The sequence below is a fragment of the Thunnus thynnus genome, chromosome 11 (assembly GCF_963924715.1).
Source record: "Thunnus thynnus chromosome 11, fThuThy2.1, whole genome shotgun sequence".
NCBI classification, from domain to species: Eukaryota; Metazoa; Chordata; class Actinopteri; order Scombriformes; family Scombridae; genus Thunnus; species Thunnus thynnus.
The window spans coordinates 23279299-23302173 of NC_089527.1; the positions used below are offsets into that span (position 1 = coordinate 23279299).

General features: G+C 38.2%; 1 long non-coding RNA gene across 1 annotated transcript; it reads right to left on the minus strand.

Annotated features, from left to right (window-relative positions):
- Nucleotides 1-2394: 2394 nt before the first annotated feature.
- LOC137192903 (uncharacterized) lies at nt 2395-14063 on the minus strand. Its single transcript, XR_010930649.1, has 2 exons — nt 13779-14063; nt 2395-3002 (listed from the first exon to the last, which is right to left on the minus strand). It is a non-coding gene; the product is annotated as an uncharacterized lncRNA (long non-coding RNA).
- Nucleotides 14064-22875: the final 8812 nt, after the last annotated feature.

A 22875-nucleotide genomic window follows, 5' to 3' on the forward strand; every position in this document is an offset into this window, starting at 1 on the left:
TATCTTCTGAATGGAGATGCATTTTGAAAAAAAAAAACTCTTAAGATCAGACCACAAAGTGAATCTGTGATGTCAGCACTGACCATAATTCAGGATGTACGTCCTAGCACGCATGTTCATATACACACTGTATATTTAGCCCTCTGTTGCCAGGCAAACATGAGATGAAAATAAGAGGAACTCTACATTAATATTTTAATTGTCATGGCACACATATGTAAATATAGCCTGAAAAATGTGAAGTCAATCCAAATAATGAGAAAGTGTTGTTTAAAAAAAAAAAATACAGCCAGGGCGGACGGTCAAGCACTTTATATGAAAAAGTAGGCCGATCGAGAGGATTAATACTAAATTACCAAACTACCTTAAAGTCATTATTTACTCCATCAATCGAGGTGACTAAATATCCAGATAATTAGTGAATAGACTATTTAGTGTATCCAGTGTCTAATGACATCGAGGCCCCGCAAGTTTACACTCTGTGTGTGTGTGTGTGTGTGAGAGAGAGTGTGTGTGTGTGTGTGTGTGTGATGGTAATTAAAGTGAAGTGAAGTTTTATTATTCCTGTTATTAACGCATCTGTTTCCATGTTATTTTCCATTGTTATAATATTAGTTTTACACATTAGTCATTTTTACAGCTTTTTGGAAAATATGCTTACAAATAAAAAGTGGGCTACAAGCGCAAACAAATCCTACCGATGACCGTGCCATATTATTCTACAATTGTAATTAAAATATGTACCACAGATATAAAAGCAGGTGTATATGTATAAAAAGTCAAAACAGCAAAAATGTGAAGATTAACAACAGGTGTAAGAAGAGATTTCAGGCCGCACATCCAAAACTGCCTCCATTTTGATGTATTGTGTGCGGATTCAGCATTTTCTCTAAATGCGCCAAACAGTCCAAAATACTTAAAATTAAAATTACTACACTTATAAAAAGGCTACACGAATTTACTAATTTCCCAAATTAATGATAATGAATTATGTTGACGCTGTTAATATTTACACACACACACACGCAAGCTTTTTTACTAAGTCCATCTTGTAGCCATAGCATTATAAAATAATGCATGTTATTATATTCAGACTATTCATCTTTTAAATTAAAAAAGACAAAAGCCTTAAAGTTATACAATTTTAGATTATTTCTCCATTTGCAAAAATGAACACCTTTCTGCTTTGAGAAAAGGTCATCTTAAGATCCGCAAATCCTCATTCTCTCTCTAATATCATTTTGCATTAATTCCACTTTTGTCAAATGCCCTTATTCTTTATTATATATATTTATAGTAGAATTATCATTAAAAAGGCCTACAAGGCCAAATAGAAGGAAAGTCCCACAACATGCGTTTCTTCAGTCTACGGCACAATATTGCGAGGCCTTATGACGGTATAGACACCTTATCAGAAAAGATCCGTGGTCACCACCAAAACAATTAACCACGTAAGTAAATAAATTATGTCATAGGTGTGTTATTTATTTAATATATATTTTATCTATAGCAAGGTGTGGTTCATTTTGTAAACAAGCGGAGACACTCGGCCAGCTTTCTTTCTCCAGTTATCTGATTTTGAAGCTTTTTATTTTACCGTGCAAGTTAACATGAAGCCTGTGTTGTAAAAAAATGTCGAGAGCCAGAGATTAACCAACGGATGACACATTGTCCCAAAGGCCTGCAAGATAACCTGAATTTATTTTTATTAGGAAAGTGTGATTGGGGATGATCGTCATCGGGTGTTTTGTCATAACGGAGATGACTTGATGACGCTCGCATGCAACGGCGCTTAAAATTCAGGTCTTAAGCCATTTCACAGGACACCGTATTATTCATAAGAGCAACGCAGGGTTATTTCACTGAATATTAAAATATATCATCAGAAGTTTGTAAGCATGAGGAGATCATAATATAATACAATAATCTAAAATGACTGGGTCGTTATAAATGAGCCTCGAGAATAAAGACCGTCAGGGTTCAGGGCGGGAAGCCGAGTCTAAATCAATCTTAAAATGTTTTCAAAAAGGTACAAAATCTGTACTTCTGTAAACGGAATGACTTTCGATATTACAAAATGTATTCTGGTGTATACAAACTACAGTATAGACTAACGGCTGTAACCATTTTAATCCGCAGCAAATCTGTCTCCGTTATGGCTCATGCTGAACAGGCCGGACATCCCAGGAGCGGCTACAGCAAGGCCACGCAGGCCAGCATGAGAAGCGTTTCTCTTTGGTGAAAAGCGGCGCTATTTAAAACTGGAAAGGTTTGTCAGTGTCAGCAAAAGCTGCAATTTTAGTATAAATTAAATAAAAGCACAATATATTGAACGTAACAGCAATATGTTAAACAGCAGGTTTGCATGAGGTTCAGAACACATTACAGACAAAAGCCACTTAAATTTTTTTATTTCTCCAAGTATGCAAACAGAATTGTGAAATGTATTCAAATGTTTACCATAAAAACAGGGTTTGAGGTTCAAGTCAAAAACAATGTACCTGTAAGCATCTCCACTGTTTGGCACCACCACTCAGTGGTTAGCTGCACAGGTTGTGAGTGGTCAGCTTTGCTTCAGCAGCACGATCAATACTGGAGGCTTCAGCTAGAGTCTTAACTCCAATATTTACGTGCTGCTACAGTAAGGCGACCAGCAAATGAGACAGATAAGTCACAGAATAAAGGTTGAAGAACTTCTAGGTGGCCAGGATGTGTAGTCAGGCTTTACTGCGGCAGCACAGTATGGCCTGCATCTCAGTGTAACCCACAAACCATTCCGTGCTGCTACAGCATCGCCAGAACAGTAGCTGTCATCCCCCCGCACGTAAAACTCCCCTCATCTTCTGTGTGATTTGCACCCTCTTCATCCTCTGGGCGTACAGTCCAAAGCACATGTTCACAGATGGGTACTCCTATCATTCATCTACCTAAAGACATCCAGATGATCATCAATATCTTTTACAGATTCAGGTCCTCTGTCCACTCTGAAGCAGGCTCTCCATCTGAAACACACAAACAAGAAACACAGTTTAATGGGATTCTGCGATGGTCAACTTGTTAAAATGCAATGTCAAGCATCAAAGTGCACTTTATGACCAAAAGTATGTGGACTAGAATATTACACTCTTATCATTCCACAACGATGGGCATTAATATGCTGATGAAATAGTCTCTGCTCTTCAGAGAAGACTTTACATAAGATGTTGGAAGCTCACTGCAGAGATTTGCACCAATTAAGCCACAATGTGAGGCCAGGCACTGATGTTGGACGATAAGACCTGGCTCACTGTCGGCTTCCAATTCATACCAAAGCCATTTGATGGGGTTGAGGTCAGGGTTCTGTGCAGGCCTGTCAAGTTCTTCCACACCAAACTCATAAAACCATTTCTTGTGAAAAACAGGAAAGGGCCTTCCCCAAACTATTGTCACAACATTGAAAACACACAGCTGTCTAAAATATCATGGTATGTTTTATCTGTAGGATTACCTTTAACTGAAACTAAGGAGACTATAGGTATAGTGTGTCCACATACTGGTTATACAGTGTACTCAAGTAATTTCACATTTTGAGTCCAAGAATTTGGACTACTCTTCCAATAGACTCTATCATAATGTGATTGCATTTCAGTAGAAATAGTAGAACTGTTTCCCATGTTTAAAATAAGCCACTGCCAACAGTAGAAGCTGCAGAACTTTATAACTATCAGGAGAAAAGACTGCATTTGACAATTTTACGTTCTTGACACAAATGGTTTGGTAGCGTGGCTAATGTTCGAAACATTATTAGTTTTACAACACTAATATGGTAAAATAATTCACATGTGTCAGACAAGCACTGTGAAAACAGGAAGCAAGGGCTGACAGGGAGAAAAATCGCAGTCTGCATTTTGCATGACTCAGAATAAATCTCAAATTTTATAAGGAGTCAGTGTGCCACTCAGTATATTGTGACCTGTCTAGTAACACACATCAGTGCTATTGTTAAGTGCTCTACAGAGACCTAAGTGTAAAGTGAGAATTTTTGACTGAAATGGTTTCTCATTCAGTGGTTACCTCTGTACTTAACCCAGAAAAAATTAGGAAAAAAATTTTAAAAAGAAAAAGGGAGTGAGGGATCTTCCTGGGAAACTGTCTGACCCTGGAGAAACAAGCACCTGGTTTTTAAAAATACATTTACACCTCTTTTAATGACACATGGGTGTAAAGTTATTAGATAGACCACAAATCACAAGTTTATGTGTTGTTGAAATTACTGAATCCCTACCAGCATCAGAGGCATTGTTAAATAGCTGACCTCGCACTTTGACTTAGAGGTGGAAGAAAACAAGTGAAAAACAGAAATGGCCCATTTTAGGAATCACCAGAGAGCCATAAAAAGCAGCTTTTCCAGTTACAACAAAAATGTGTCAACTTTTGTAGCAAGACATTTTAGGCTGTCATAGTAAACACATTACGATCTTAAACCTACAGTTTGTTTTTTAAAACAACTGTATCCTGATAATACTCCAGTACAAGATTGGGTCAAACGATTATGTTGCCACTAGAGGTCTCAATGGACCTGTAATTATGACCTTGGTCTGAAATGGATCTGATGGCCTGAGCCTAATAACATCTAACATACTTTCCTTCCAAAAAGACACCGACAAGACATGCAGTCTCTCTCTCTCTCTCTCTCACACACACACACACACACACACACCCCAACTACTGCAGTGCAGCTAAGAGCAGAGGACTAATAAAAAACAATTGTTTGAGAGAGGTAACAATTAACAATTTGTTGCTTTTCTTCCTTGGTTCCAGTTAAATTTTTTGTCACATGGTAATGAAGCTGCAAGCAGGAGAACATTAAACCCAGAAGGCAAACACTAAGAAAGGACTCTTGGATTTAAAATGCAGCTTTTTGGTATCTGACTTTGAAACTTCGGATGTCAGTGTCCTGCAAACACCAAAATGCAGTTTTCAAAATGGTCCCTACTCTTAAATACATTACCGTTGTTCACTGTGATAGATTGCATATCTCAAGCAACAGCTGGCCGAAAGGTTGATAATCAATCTAAACACTTGCGGTATGCTAGTTTTGATACTTAATGCTGCCTTGAGCATTCATTAACTTCACCTCTACCGTTATGATTATATACAAGTATCACTGTGTGTACACTCCAAGCCAAAGTGATATCTACTCTACTCTGGATTTGTCATTGATAAAATTTGCTTTCTAATGTCAATTAATACTCTGTACAAACAGGAAAGCAGTGGAAATAAAATGTAGGTTTTAGCAGAAATTCAAAGATGCACATTGCTTATTTTAACAGTACTATTAGTATTTCTATCTCAAAGCATAATACATGTCATTTTTATTGATGGACATTAATGCCTACAGCTGAATTTTGTTAGGTAAGCAAAGGTAGAGAATACCGGAGCAGCAATGGTGTCTACAGTCAGCCACATCTGACAGTGGCAGGAGGGTGGGGAGATAGTGAGGACCACCGAGTGCAGTGCTCTACTTTTTTTTTTTTTTTTTTTTTTTTAATTTTAAATTGGTGAGTAGAAGCCTCGTCCTTTCAAATCACATACTATACATATTTATGCCACAACATAAAAACATCTCTTACATGAAAATAAATGTCACCTAAGCTAACAGCATGACAATGAACCATTTCCTCAAATAACTAAGAGTTTACACTTAGTATCAATTTTACAATTGCTTTTAAGCATTTCAAAAATATCTTTTGGGCAAATTTTGGTTGATGGCTGAGACATCAACCACCACATTTATAATGTGGTTAATTTACAACTTCACATCAAGGGTGTATAATTGTCAGATCTGTGGGGCATGACAAAATCACCTTGTATTAGTCCTGAGCCATTTGGGTACACACATCAGTCAAAAAAAGAGGGTTCAATGACAACTATTGAAAGTAGTGTGTAATAAATTTGTGTGAACAACAAAAAATTAACCAACTATTTGATAATCAATTATTAGATTGTTACATAAAAATGCCAAACATATGCTGGTTTCAGCTTCTCAAACATGAGGATTTGCCATTTTTCTATCTTGATAAATTCAATCACCAGTTTTAGCTGTTCAGACATGAAAAGGCTCTCGAAGGTTGCAAGAGGCATTTGTCATAATTTCTAACATTTTAAAGAACTAAATTATTAATAAAAAACAGGAAAAGATAAATAAATTAAATCAATAATAAAACTGATTGGTAGATGCAGCCCTAATTGTAAGGTACAATTACTGACAACAGTTATAAGGAAGTCGATGCACTTACTGTTAAACATAGCCGATACACCCCCCCTCCTTCTGACACTTTACATGAGGGAGCACATAATGTGCATCTACAGTGTGAAGGGGGAAACACACAACGTATGCCAACTAAACTAAAATTTGCCCACTCATTTCCTTATCTTCTGTCATTTTTTTTTTAGCTCATTTGCTCAGGAGCAGACAGTATTATATTATAGTGGTGAATTTAACTCAAATAGAGGTCATGGAACAACTATTCTACTTTGTCCAATCTTATAAATTATATAACAAAAATGCAAAATGGAACAAACCGGGTAAAGTGTGTATTTTCCTTTTGAGATGATCATTTCTTTAGTCCAGGTGAAGTGCTCACATCAGTGACTAACCTCTCCCCATTTTTCTCCCTCTCCTTTAAGGAAGCATGCCCGGACATGTCACCTTTGATGCTCAGCCTTTTTAACCCATTCCTACGACATTTGCTCCCCATACAAGGGCCTCAAAGAGTCACCTGACCCAGAGGTTGAAGGTCAAGTAACCTCCTACACTCCATCGGGTACAGGGACATGGACATGACAAGCCATCACCTCCCCAGATCAAGTGGTCTGAGCTGGTCTGTGTTACACAGTCTTCTGCCTGCACAAGCTAAAGGAAGACCCACAATAACAACATAAGCTGTGGGGAAAAACAGCCTGAATGGCAATCACATTCATTCATATTTAAAGATTCTTACTGTGTTCATAAAGCTACCTATCTTTAGCCATTAGGACATAGAAAAAAAACTACTCCCAAGTTAAATATCTACAGACATAACCGCTTAGTTTTAGAGCCCAACAATAAAAAGCATTACTGACTAATAATAGGAGTTACAGAATACAGCATATATTCAGCCATCAGTCCAGAATACAATGAATGTAAGAGTAGACACTCTCTTCCTTTGATTTTCCCCTTGGCATGCACGCAAATTATATCCCTACACAATTACAAATCCATCACTTCTAAAAATTCGAGCAAGATAAACACCAGGTCTCAGGCTAGCCAAATCATTGGTGTCTTTTGGCAAGGCAATACACACAGTACAAATATACTATGTTCACTGTGCCACAACTTTAGAAGGTGTGATAAAGTGTTTGATCAGCTACCGGGACAGCGTGGACACAGCCTGAGACATCCGCAGCAATAAAAGCAAACACACAACCAATTCATCCATGATAACAAAGCAACAGATTGTGATGACATACCAACAATGAACAAAAATCACATTTACAAAAAATACTTTGAGAGGGTGTCACTCATTTTATTGTTCACTGAAGACCAGTGATGCTACTCAGGAGAGCTACTCTGCTCCATACGGACACCAGTGCTGTAATAGTACGTGTTAATCCTAGAAAAAAACTGTTACATTTGTGCACCCAGCAAAACATATCCAGCATAGCACAGGCAGTGTGACTGGGATTCCCTGGAAGCCACAACCGTGTCATGTCAAATGAATTGGAGAAAACTCCAGAAACATGAGAAAACACATACCTGGGATCGACACTAGACTAAACCTATTTCACAGGACAACACTAGCAGATATTTGAGAATGACCTCTGAGTCATTCTTTTGCTCCACACAGGTATACACCACCCCCTCTATTTACTGTCAAGTGTGGGACTCCTCACATTACAGGTACACAATATCTAATGAATAAAATCTTCTGAAAACTGGATTGAAAATTAACGTTTGACTTGTGTAAATAATAAATGAAAAGTACAATGTGAAACTGGTTTGGTGAGAGCACAATAATCACCTAACATGAAATGTCAAATGTGTGTCAGTCTGTTTTGAATTTCTTAGTAAGCACATGTCTTATAACAGAGCCGTGCATGTCTTCAAAGGTTTAATTTAAGAATAGCCATTTTTTTTACCACTTGCAGTGAAAGTGTGGACCACATTATAAGGTTCCCCTACGACCACCAGCCATGCCTGTCATCTAAATACACCAGTACCCACAAAGTGTCTGGTGAAATATTTAATCTGAACACACAATTACCGTATCTACCTCAACAAACAGTGCATTCCAGTTGAATATTACGTATTCCTCAGAAAATACATTTCTGATCTATCCAGTTATTTACTACTTCGTTTGAGCCATCTCAAGCTTCCTCCTACTGCCACGAAAGACAGAGCAGCAATAAACAGGATGCAGACAAAGTAGTACACTGTGATGCAATTCAAAAGTCCGACCCGAGGACTTGATTTACACTTGACCAATAGCATGAAACTATTTTTCAAAAGCCGACCAACCACCTAACCTAATTAAGTTTGGACTACAACATTTCAAATAACAACTTTATTTAATTACAGTGAATCACTACTTATAGAATCATCAGTAAAGCTGTTATTAGGATCCAAGTTGGTGTGTATGTTGTATGTGCATGCGCACATAAGCAAGGGGGGCAAAAGAGGAAGCAAAGCTTAAGTGTGAGTTGAATGGCACACCCATACACCAATTACACAAACACAGACTATACTGGATTTTTTTGTTTTTTTTTGGTACATGTTCTAACTAAAATGCCAAGCATAACTCTGGTTCACAATTTACAAAAAATGTTTGTTAAACACACAACACAAACAAAATGTTTTCCTACTAAAAATAATTCAAGGAAGTAGAGTTTCATCACACTGTTGACTGATTTTACATGTTGACACACAAAAAAAATTAAATTAAATTAAAAAATAAAACAAAGTATATTATGGCTCTTTTGTATGTTAGGGCTCAAATCTAAAAAAAATGAATTACATATAAATACAGGCATTAATATGTTTCTGTTGATTTCACCACATTTCTTACTAGACTTGACCTACCTACTTACAACTGCACAAGCAGTGACAATTACACACCAGCATATCAACAATAGTTACTGCAGTAAATCCAAAATTATGAGTGCCCATATTACTTTGGCAATACACCAAGCCGGTTGTTTTAAGCAAACCTGAAAGACTGACCAAAGACAGTGGTGAAACTGTGTATGAAAATATCTGGTCTCACTACACCCAAGCACACTGACTGACTGGGAAGAGTGGGTGAGGTGTCACCTGCTTACAAAGTAAGGGTAATAAAACAGAAATGCACAAAGAAACTCAAACCAGCCACCAATATTTTAAGATTAATATAAAATTTTCTAATCTAATGGTTTACAAATTAATACTGTGGGCTAATCTGGCACACTCGGGTTAAAAAAAAAAAGAAAAAAAAAAAAGGCTGGTGCAACAGAAAACACCATGTGTGTCTTGTCAGACAAGGCATACTCTTCCTATGTTAAATCTTACTGCCAGTGCTGTTTAAATTCATGATATTACTACCTAAAATTTAATCATCAAGCAGAAGATTCACACCAGCACTGTAACAGCTGAACTACTCTTTCTAAAAATGTTGTCAAAGTCCATAAGTACTTTCATCACTACACAACAAGACAATATAAGGGAACCTGCAACTTCAACTTTTGAGTGCAGCTGCAGAGGCTCAAAAGATCAGATTTTTAGAGATAAGCGTTGGAAAATTTACCAGTAATTTTAAAGCTGCTAATGGACCACCCTAAATACATCAATGTTCACATCACATGATCTTATTTTAGCCGACCACAAAATTCCAGTGACTTTTTTCAACTTACTGAAAATGCGGTGAAGTATACACAAATCATAACAGCAGTTAGGCACATATTAAAGCACATATTATTTCAAAAATGTTTATGGCACCTCTATAAACTCTTTTTTAAAAAATCCTATCTTAGTGAAACAGGTGTAAAGCTCTATGCATTACAGTGATGCAGTACCTACTGTATGCAAAAATCAAAGACAATGCAAAACATATGCTTTTAAGAAGCATGCAAGGACCTGGCATCCGCATGTGCTGCACTGCTGCCACTAGTGTTTCAGCTTTAACTTTATGACTAAATGCATCATGCAAAATAGACATTAATTTTCACCACAGATCACACATCCAAAACATTATGGGTTACCTAGAATGACGAAACAACCGATGCACATAAAACCATATGACAGCTTCTATTCAATGCTACTCACACATAAAACTGAAGCCAAGGCCAACTTCTGGAAAATAACCAACAAGACCTGTGAAAACCTGTTCCCATCACAGCGAATTTGAATACTATAAAGTTTGTGCTGAGTGGTGCAGAAAGGAGGAAGAGAAGAGTGGGGGTTCTCTGCAGCCTGGCTACAACACATGTGAGCAAGTATAAGAAGAGAGGCACAGTTTCACCAGGAAATGGGGGTGGGAGCCCATTTTGCCGGAGGGTCTAAGAAGACAGAATGATGAGTCACAGAATGTCATGCTAACAGTCTGAAGCAGCACAACGGTGCTGTACAAAGAGAGAAAAAAGGCAAATACCAGAGAACGGAGGGGAGACAAAGACCTGTAGCATTTAATGGAGCTTAACTGTGACAATACAAAAATAAAAACTTAAAATACACCAGTACTAATTTGGCAAATGCACATAGGGACAGTGTCAACAATTCTGTAATCCCTCTTCAAAAGAATATGAGCAAAATATTTAGGTCTATTTGACCTGCATCAGCACATTAGATACACATACTAAAACTAAGTAACTGGTGAGTAAAAGTTTATATATTACTAAGATTGTTGATCATAAAATTTCACTTTGACAAAGTGCTACCTCCTCCCCTCTAAAATTAGACCCAACAAATTCAAATCTGTACATTTTATGAAACAGAGCTAAATATCGGCAATGACCACAGACAATGCAGCTGATATTGTAAAAACTAAGCACAAAAGATTGCTTCCAACAACTAAATTGGATGAAATTGAATTTTAATAACCACTTATGCACCCTCTCTTGAAATATTAAGTTGTCCATAACATGATTTTTTTAAAGCTTTTTTCACCTGTTAACAAATAGACTGACACTTTGCACCATCATATTTTCCTTAGAATTTAAAAAAAAATAAAAAAAATAAAAATAAAACAGTACAGCAGGGCATTCAGTAATATTTATATCCATTTATCGTATTAGAGCAATTTGACCTCCTATCTTAGCTGCTAACAGCTATTTGGCTGAATTCAAATGATGCCAGACTAGCAGACAGACCGTTTCAACTTTTAGCACAAACAAGCAGGTAGATGTACTTATTTTGTCAATATTTTTAAGTATACATACATTGGAGTAGTAATATCCAAAATGATGTGAATGCTTCCTATAAAAACAAGCTTTGAATAATTACAATGTCCACACACTACTTTCACACCCATTCTATCTGGTAGTGTGAAAAATAATACTTCTCATCAGTAGTGACCTTAATAGCTTTTTTGACACTGTAGATCACTTTACCAAAAAGAAGCCTATTTATTTAGTCATGAATAAGCAGATTTCCTTTAACATTATGCGAGTATGTCGTATTGACAGCTCACAAGGAAACATGTATAAAATAAAATGTGAACTTGGGTTACATTTAAGTTGCCCATCCATTTTAATTACACCACGTAGTGTACAATAAAATGTTTTCATGTCAGTCAGAAACATCTTATAGTACAGTAACTTCCTCCCCCACCTCTTTGCTCTTATGTGGCTGTGAAAGGTATTTCCCTCATATCATGTCAGCTAATTTTCCTCCAACTAAATAACCCCCACCCCCCCAAAACACAAATAAACAAAATCTTACTACATGATGTGCGTGGTTTCATCATGAAAATGCAGTGCAATAAGTACTATGAATACAATCTGCAATTTCAGAGAAGACAACTATGCTTGAGACTAGATCATTTAGTTACATATTCATTCTGGTCATGCATATCTAATTGAAGTGGAAGCACAACTCTTATCCTTACTGCTGCGGAATATGTATGACTAAATACAAATCCTGGAAAAATGATATTAGTAAGCACACTGTCAGATGTGACGGGCCTAAGGAAAAAAAAGGCATTGCAGGAAAAAATGGACAGAGGTGCCCACAGTCTGTCTCCTGCTCTCAACGCAGTTAATTTCAATTAGAATTTTTCCCCCCCATAAATTTAAATATGATACTTGACGATGTGGACACGTATTTGTTTAAATAAATGTAACACTGTAAAAGATATGACGGCTTCATATTATGTAACACATTAAACCGATCTCTCCTTAGAAGGAAGTAGAAGGGGCGGGTTTAGACGCACAATTATAAAGAGCCTCTCTTATGCTTTTTCGTCAAGTAGTAATGTTCATGATGAGCAGCATACAAACATATAACCCATCTAGTAATCAACGATTAGGTCCGTTTTTTCCTTCAATGTACTTGAATTAAATCGGGGTCCTGGGCGCACAGAGTGTGGAGGCTTGTAAAGGCAGAAAAAAAGACAAAATGATACAGAAGGCAATGACTGAAAGCCCTCTGCATCAAACTACGATGAAGTTAAAACCTAACCTTCCACCGAGAGAAACTAGCAGCACCACAACCAAGCATACAAGTCTCTCTTCTTTTAAACAATAACTACCGGTAATTCAACTTCATTGCATCGTTAGCGGTTATGACAGCTATTTGTCTAGCGTTTAACACAGCTATAAAAGTTAAATAATCAGAAGTTGCGACCTATGATTGTTGTCACTTGGCTGAGAGCCACGTCGATCATCAAACGTTAATGTAAGATATTCTTAACAATTAACAGATACTAACATGAAGCAAGTGCTTAACGTTGGATAATAATTTTGTCCTGACCATCGGACCTACATTAACACAAGAGCTGTCACTAGTAAGACTGCAAACACACGCTAACAACCACTTTGCGACACAGACAGGGAAATAAAACAAACCCTGTCGTCATTATTATTAAGGGCATGGCTGACTGTAAGGTCAACCAGCGATATCAAGACAAATTTGTGTCTGTCTAATCTGTCTAACAACCCAAAAACCTCCTGCAAAAATAACATTAGTAATTTATCAGCCCACATAAAAAGTCTACCTTAGTTTACAAGCTGGGTAAAATTAAGTTCCTACAAAAGGCACTGTGTCTATCCAGGTCGCTGGTTTGTTTTTTCCCCCCTCCCAACCAAGCCAGTGAGGGCTCAGTGAGTATTTGTTGACACTGCCGAATGAGCCTCTCCGCTGTTGGAGCCTGGCAGCTTTTACACCTCCCGCTCAAAACTGGGCTCCAATACGAAAAAAAATAGTCCATTATAGTCCAACTTTGATTAATAACCCCTAAGTTATGTGTCTCCTCCATAAAAAATAAATTCCCATGTATTCGGGGTTTTTTTCCTCTATGGCCCCCTCTCCTCCTGGATAAAACGGACCGCTGTATGAGCGCTTTTTTTTACCCGTAACAGCGCAGCAAAGTCAGAAATCCCTCTCTGTGTGCTAGCAAGCTAAGCTAACAGGCTAGCTGCTACGAGTAGTAACGTTACAAGCTGGCCAAACGGCTAACGTCTCCCCGCCACGGTCGGTCTCCTCTTCTCCACGTAACGTCTTTCCTGTCGTTCAGTCCGTTTATACCGTCCGATAAAAATCTATTTAAATATTTTGTGGCTGCAATTACCTGTGTTTCCGTTGAAATTACGTGATTTCCCTCTCTAAAAGCGCAGTTTAATTGTGAGCGCTGGGTTTCTCCCTCGTCTCAGCGACAGCTCTCTTGATTCGCAGCATCCTCTGCAGCTGCTGAGGCAATCTCTGATACTCGAAAATGGCGCCGAAAGCTACCGTCTTCATTCAAATCCTTTAGAGCCTCCCATTCTTCCTATTGGCTGTCTGCGGTGTGGACTCCGCGCAGCTGATTGGACGACGAAAATGCACTCTCGACTGAGCGGCCCACGCAGAGGGATTAGGTCCCTCAACGACTTTTACAGGAATCACTAACGTGAAAACCGTGCAAACTTGTTCAAAACAGAATTTTTGGACTGAAATCAATGCCACGATCCTTATCAATGACTATGCAGTATTTGTAACAGCATAAAGCTTTTACAGGTTAAAAATGTACCACAAAAACTTGATGTGAAACCAGAAGTGCAATAAAGTCAATACTGATGTCATATTAGATACAGACACACTATATTCAAAGATAAAAATGAATTTTATATGAAATTTAGAAATATTACAGTCAGCATCAGATTTCCTGTCTTAGTGTTATGTCAAACATTATCATAGATAAAGTTTCTTACCACCAGTGAATGACTTTCTTGAAAATCTGAGCTTTTTTCTTAAAGTTCAAACTGATAAATGTCTATGGTATCAACTGAACTGAGCTCATTTTAAAGCTCACTCCATAGTTATCCACAGCATAACAGCAATGGCGATCTGAGAGTTGCAATTAGCCTCGTGGTTAAAATACTGTTCTTCACCCAGATGACCCAGATTCAAAAGTTTCAGCTGTCTGCTATTGCACTTTCACTAACTGATTATTGCTTACCATGGACATCCTATAGCTATAAAAATGTGAGGCCTTTTATGTGCCTTTTGTCAAAGTGCATAAGAACACATTTTGAAATGTGCACACATGAAGTACACACACTATTTCTAGTTTACATATAGCCTACAGACATTTACAAAGCCTTTGTTACAGCATATCATATATATATATATGAATATATATTAGTTGCATGTAAAAAAACATTGCAATAAAAATGTTCTTACACTCCTTGACGTGGGTAGTATGAATGTCTATTCAAAATATGTTCCTTATTCATTGAATGGGTAGTTATCTGCAGTTTGCACAATAGTGCTTGTCTTGGAGTGACAGGCCTATCAAAAACAAAGGCTAGTCAAATAAAACATTATTGCAGCCATAGATGACAGGAGTGTAACATCTGGTCTATGTGGATTATTAGGTAAGAAAGTAAAGAAATCTTTGAGATTACTCCTAAAGTCAAGGAGATGTAAACCAAATCATGAAAGATGTTAAGGAACAACAAGCAAAAAGCTTTAACTTGAGATAAAGGGGCTGGTAAAGCTAAAGAGGCTCAGTCTGCAGTTATATTCTCCTTCTATGCTCTTCTCAATCATAATGTGGGGTTGGGTTTGAAAGACACTCTAACTTAGTTTATTTTTTACAGTTGGCATGAAGACATTGCTCTCTAGTCTTAAATTGCTGTGACATCATATTGCCCTTTCTATTTTAATTTTAATTAACTTTCCTTTTCAGTTGCCACATTTTTTAATTTGTGACTGATTTGTTTTCCACACCTTTCAAAGGGACTTGGATATGTAGTTGAAAAGAAACACATTCCATAACTAAATTATATGGCATAACTACTTCTTCTCGACTTAAGATTAGCTTGGCAACACACATGAGCACACATACCACTGTAGTATATATGCAACGGCCAAAGTGGAGACGGGTTTGGCTCTGCCACAATAACCCTGCTAGTTATCATATCTACTGTAGCATAGTGCACCTCAGGCAAGATAAACAGAGACAGCCATTTCATCCCAATGCACACATAATAACAATACATAATATTCACCTGCTATGTCAGTTGGCTATTGAAGAAAGAATTACTGTTGCTACAACCTGCTGTTAGTTTTAGAGTGTGTTTGAGTGCAAGGTAGCAGTTTTTTAAAAATGTTTTATTGAAAATATTTACACAATTACAGATGCTTATTACTGTTTTAACTCAAACTATTGGCATTTTCAAACTTCACATTTCTTCAGTCCATATGAGGCACATAATTTATTTTTCACGGCTGTGTATGGTAGTAAAAACATAATGTTTTTTACATTGGAGTACAAAAGCAGACTGGGAGAGAGAGAGGGCGCCCATTGTGTATGCATTCTGGTGTAGTGTGGACAATGGGACGGAGAGGAAAAAAACACACTTGTTTACAGATAAACTGGTTTGGACAGGAAGCCAGTAAGGAGGAGCTCTGTGTTGTTAAACAGGCATGTGGAGAGGCAGGGATGAGCCAGCAAAAACACCACCGTGACCATAGGGAAGATCATGATGCAGTACTCAAAGACATCATGCACACACACACGCACACACACACACACACACATACGCATACACACACCCATGCTTTCATATCTTCAAATGCACATATGCAGCTCTTATAGCCTTGCAGATTAGTACACTGTGGAAGTATCAGAGTTTTTAAGCGATGGCACAGTCACCACTGTAGCCAAAAGTCTTCAGCGACATGAACAGAAATTGTGGTTTGTTTAGTTTCACTATGACAAAAATTAACAAGATAAAAAGACCCTCATGGGTCTCTATTAGCAGTGCCAACAGTAGCCAAGCTCAGCTCTGGTGAATACTATACAGTTCATCCTGCATTGTGTCACTATCACATGAGCACACACTGCCTTCCATTAGGCAGGAGATCCTTATGACTCACGAAAACACAAGTCACATGTCACTACACAAATGAACCATGCTACTCAGACTGCTCTGTTATCCACGGCAGCTTTTTTGCAGGCCCAAATGAAATCACATCATAATGCATCTCTTCATTAGGAGGGTTGAGACAGAGTGGAGCTCTCCCTTGTATTCTGGTAGACAAGCTGAACAAGAGCCACAGTGTCATGTATCGAAGTCTTTGGCCACAGCAGGCCAGCCCGGCTGCAAAGTTGCCATGCTGGGGCAGTTTTAGTTCAATGTAATTTGATTTCATGTTAGATGACTTGCGTGCATGGTTGGCTGTTACACTCAGCTGCTTCTCATTCAAGGAGGAGTTTCAGTGATTTTTTTTTTCTTTCTCTTCACTCATGTGACTCAAAAGATGGCCCTTCACACCATCACCAGACATGGGACTGCGTCACATCAAATGATAGGGAAATAGACAGCTCAGTTCACAATGTGCTTAAGAGTTACAAAAGCACAGGCTTTCAGTGAATTCTTCTATATTATTGAAATGAAGAGAACAGAATGACACCTAGATGTTAAAAGATTTGAGGTCAGAGGTGAAAGAATATTTAGACAAGGAATAAGCACCCATATATGACAGTCTGCAGCTTTTGCGGCAACCAAAGACAACAGCAGGTAATTATACTTCGCTCATGTTGAAAGTGTGCTATATAAGGGGAATAACCTGAAATGAGAACATGCACAGATCGTCAGCTCTCCACGGTACACTGTTGCCTGTGCCTGAATTAACTTAGGCAAAACAAATGAACAAAGTGTGAAACCCATTTTTACTTTTCTCACTGAATTTCTACAACTAAACTGGACTAAACTAAAACTAAAGAAACAATTTTTTATCTTTTTATCATACATACAATTCAGAAAACATGGTGAGGGGAAAGAAATCTTTATTTTTCAATTCTTCATAGTTAATATCAACCTGTGTAAATTGAGACTAATATTTAGGAATAGTTTTTTCATATATACCAAATGCCAATTCCTTCTGACACAAAACAAACATATAATAGCCAACAGTAAAAATGAGCAACACCCTGAAACAAAGTATAAGAGACTAGAGGCCTACTATATTAACGTGGCCTATTCCCTCGTCTTGGTCTTTAGAGAACACAATGAGCCCCGCTGAGAGCTCCATACTCCAGAGAGACTCTCCATTGATGTCTCCTTGGTTCCCCTCCCCCTCCCTCTATGAGACATCTGTAGCAGCTGCCCCCTTGTGCTCCTGTCAGCAGGGCAGAGTGTGTGTGTATGCTCTATAGTTGAGGTGGGGTTGGCTGGGAGGTTAGTGTGGGGCGTGTTATGACACCTCCCCCTTTGGAGGGGTCCGGCCCGCACACTTGTGGGACATCACATTTATCAATGGCTAATAGTCACTAGCAGGTCACCCTGAAAACACAACAGAGACCTCTGACCTCTTTTTAGCACAAACACTGCGAGGTGGTCACAATAGCCGCTAGGTGTTATAAAAGTGTGCACACACACACACACTCTTCTTTGCATTTAAATGTGCTGTCAGAAATCAAGGTAAAATACTGTTGCTTTTTTTTTTTTTCAAGCAAACGTTACCTTTACTTAATCCCATGACAAATAAATTGCCTAGCTTAAAGTCAGAGTGCTACTAAACACTATCACATGCTTGGCCAGCATGTTCAGATATTACAGCACAAGAAGCCCTTTTTATTTAGTCTCTGTATAATTTTACAGACATTCTCACACATAGCAATCAAATCAAGTGGGTATAATTCATAGAGTAGTCTAAAATTACATTACAAACAGGGGGCAATTAAGGGAAAAAAACTTAGCTGGATGCATTGGTAACAGGGACAGAACGGCAAAGAAAGTGTTTAGTAGGCCTAAGAGGAAAGGAAGGTAAGCTGAGGAGAGCAACACGATGTTCAACAAATAAACTGTTTGGTTTGAGATGTGAAAATGTTGCATATTCAAAAGCGAAATGGCTATTTTGAAATGAAATAAGGTACCAGAAAAAAAACTTCTGGACTTTCATTAAAGTCACGGCAAAGGTAGTGTAGTCTGCCAGCACAGAACTATCACTGACAAACGTCTCAAGAGCAGCTTGATTTCTAATTTGCATTTTTGAACTCTTGCTATTTTCATATGTGTTAAAAACAGCTTTTTCTAGACTAAATACAGTCATGTGCCAAAACCCACGGAGCAATAAAATTTAACCAATAACCTCAGAGAAATGTTGAGACTGCCTCGAGAGTCAATGAAATGACAAGTCATAAAACATCTAGTGCCCTGTTTGGGGTGTTCCAGGGGTGTTCAGAGGCGTTTTCCTTTCAAAACAAACTTTATCATTACTACTGAGACATTTAAATTACACACAAAAAATATTATCACATTGCACCCTGGTCTAGTAGTATTTTTTTTAAAAATCTTGACTAGATTGTCCACACCCCTCAGTATTTTTTTCTTTACTTAGGCAGACTGCTGAGAGGGATTACAGAGACGGCTAAACACAAGCAAGATCTAATCCTAGGCCAGCAGAGTTACCAAAAGGCCTTGAAGAATAAGTTTTGGAAGGCTAATGTTAACAGCGATATTAAATTTTACTGACACTGGTGATTGAAGATATTACATTCTAAATATTACTACATTCTCTTGAAATTTCATGATGAAATAAATACATAAGAGGACAAGTATCCAGTGTTTCCCAAAGGATTCATTCATGTTGTAAACAGCAGCTACACCACAGGCTTTTTCTCCACTGAGCCCCCTGATGAAACTAATATAAATAGACAATAACAACAAGATAATACGCAATTTAAGCAAAATGCTAAATTTAAAAAAAAAAAAAATCTTATTGCAGAAGTAGACAAGACTATCCCTGATCAATTGCTTTGTAACAAATACATCAGAAAGTCTTGGAAGAAGACACTGACTGTATCCATATAGGCCACTGGCAAATTCATGTACAGCAGTATTATTCTAAAATTACTCATGAGTTCTATTAATCAATCAATCAGTCATTCAATCAATCAATCAAGTTTATTTGTCAGATGTAATCATATAAGATACAATCACAGTGAAATGTGAAATGTAATCCTGTCAGTTGCTTCGATTTGTGCATTAAAAAGAGTTTAAATAGAATACAAATAGTAATAAATATATGTGTATGATTGCGGGGGGGGGGGGTCTTAGGCAGTGACCTCATTTAGGATCCTAGTGGCCTGAGGGTAAAAGCTCTTCCGGAGCCTCTCAGTGCTGGCCTGGTGTATCCGGTACCTTCTTCCCAAACGCAGCAGAGAGATAAGGCCGTTATCCGGGTGGTTGGAATCCTTAATGATTCTCCTAGCCTTATTCTTAACAAACCGCTCTTTTCAGGGCCTTGTGGTCCTGTTCGGTGCTGTTTTCATACCAGACAGTGATGTTCCCTGTCAGGATGCTCTCAATGGCGCAGGAGTAGAAATTCCTCAGTATTTGAGGGGATACCTGGAATTTTCCTCAACGTATGAGGTGAAACAGTCTCTGCCTTGCCTTTCTCACCTCTGAGTCAGTATGTAGCACCCAGTTCAGGTCTTTGGTGATACAGACACCAAGGTACTTGAAGCTGTCCACACTCTCCACTGAGGGCCTGTTATTAAGGGGGACGTAGTTCCTTCCCTGCTTCTTCCCAAAGTCCACTATCAGCTCCTTGGTCTTGCTGACACTCAGGAGTAGGTTGTTGTCCTGATACCAGCGGGTCAGGACCTCTACTTCCTTCAGGTAGGCCTTTTCATTGTTATCTTATCTTATATTGTTAACTTGATGATGAGTTGTGTATGTACAGGGAGTACAGCAAAACACAGCCCTGGGGTGCTCCGGTGTTAAGGATGAGGGTGGAAGAGGTGTGTCCGCCTGCCCTTACCACCTAGGGTCTGCTCGTCAGGAAGTCAAGGATCCACAAGCACAGTGAGGTGTTTAATCTCAGGTCCTTGACCTTTGTGACGAGCCTGGAGGGGACTATGGTGTTAAATGCTGAACTATAGTTGATGAACAGTAATTTCACATAGCTCCCTTTCTTATCCAGGTGAGATAGGGTGGTGTGGAGGATGCGTGCTATGGTGTCTTCCGTTGATCAATTGGGACGGTAATGTCTATTGACATTCAATAGGAGCAATAGCAAAAGGAGACACACATGACAAGAGCATCCTGTCACTTCGAATGGACAGTTCTTTTTTTCTTACAGGATTATGCAAGTTCTACATGTTTTCAATTGCTTGTTTTATCTATTAGCCTAAACTGGACCTATGCTGTGTTTAGGTAACAGCACGCAACAATATTTTCCAGTCCAGAGAGCATCTAAAAACCATTGAAGCCTTCAACAGATTTCCTAAATTGAATTCATGAGTCTTGTACACTATATTGTATGCTCATACTGTTTCAGCATTTAGATCATGTTTAGAATTCGTGCTTGTTTCAAAAGTCTGTGTCCAGAGACAATTTAAAAGCAAACATGATACACCAATTTCCATTGTAAGCGATAATTAATACACTCAAAGATTTAAATCTCTGGCCTGCATTTTCAATACATATTTGAAACTACAAGAAGATTTCAATTAGTTATCTTAGATGTGGCAATGCAAAGTGATTGTTGGAAAGACAAGGGGAAGATGAAAAAGAAAACACATATTGCCCTCTGAGGCCTTTTTTTCTCCCTGGTTCTTGTAGTGAGGTTAGGCTTCTTGTTTCAAGTGTATTGCTTGTTTTTAATGATCTAACGCTGTCATGAAAAATAGTATTAAGAGTGGAAAGTGACTCAGTTGTTTTGTACTCAGTGATGGGCAATACCTTAAATTGTGGTTTCAACCCAACTAAGTGATATCAGAGCAAGTACCTCTGATACTTTGTATTGATAAGCTCATAACTTTGAATTTCATTTTATGCAAGAGAGAATATTTTCATATAAACTGAAGAGAATATTTTACTAACAGTACAATTTAGACAATTTAGGACATTACAGGCTACAGTCCTACAATTATTATTATATCACAGTCTAATATAATACTAATTATAATGTACTAAAAAAAAACAACAATCACAATAGGACAGCAGTAATGCAGCTTGTCACAAAGGCAGCTGGCGGGTGATTACAATAGTTCCTGACTAATCTGTATGCAGGCCACCTGGAGACTTTCTGAACAGCATCTATCAGTGAAAATCATTTTGAACACACTTTCTGTTTTATTTTGACTTGGTGTACTCTCTCTCACGATTAAAAATTTGTAGCGCTACCTGTAAATTTAATGGGTAACAGGAATTCTGTTATACTTGACCAAATCATGCAATTTTCCCCTCAGCCATTGTGGGAGCTGAGGGCATGGACACTGGAAAGATGATGGCGACTCTCTATTTTGAAAGTTGGTGGCAATAATAATGCTGCTGTATGGTTGCAAATTTGCATTAAATGCGAGAATAATCTGTAGCTTTAAACTGCTAAAACTGAACATTTAGAAGCATCACAGTATTAATATTTCTAGCATTGAACCTCCCAACATTAGTTTCTAGATATCTTAAGGATCAGTAAACATTTACTAAGTGGGCTGTTGAAGATAAATTTTATGGACATATGACTGACACTCTAAAGGTTATATCAAATTATCAAGTTTGGCCTACCTCACCATGCATTGTAATGACACAGTCATAGGCTTCATAGTGTTTAAGGCACACCTAACAGCCTCCTGGCTATATAGGAGGTGACACAGGTTATGTAAATGCTGGTAAAACTCTAAAAATCTGATTTAAACCTCCCAAAGACAAAACTAATCTATTCATTGTCTTGTTTCTGGACTACAAATTGAGAATTCCTGCGGAAGTCCCTCCCTCAACAGTCCTCTGTTGTACCTGGATGATGTAACCACTTTCCAAATATAGCGTGTTGCTGATGGCTAAGCGGCCTCCCCGTTGGCCGAGGCGGCTGTCAGTCACCTGACGTCACCCCGATCGTGTTATTATTGTAAACAGCCCGCCTGCTCTCCACCGACGCTCTGTGCCGACTACTCCATCCAGTCCTTTGTTCATGCAGTGAAAACACCGACGCGACAAAGCACAGTGCTCGTCCGCCCAAACTGCGGATTGAACCTCAAAGCAAAGTTAAACAGATCACCTAAAAAGACGACACCACATGCAGGCTTTTTAATAATAATAATAAAAAATCTCGCACAGCTCCTGTTGTGGACATGTTTGTCGATCACCGGGCTCTTCATGCAACCGGCGACTGCTCAAGGGTGCTGCATGAATAACAAATAATAAACTGGTGTTGAAGACTTGTCAATGCACAGC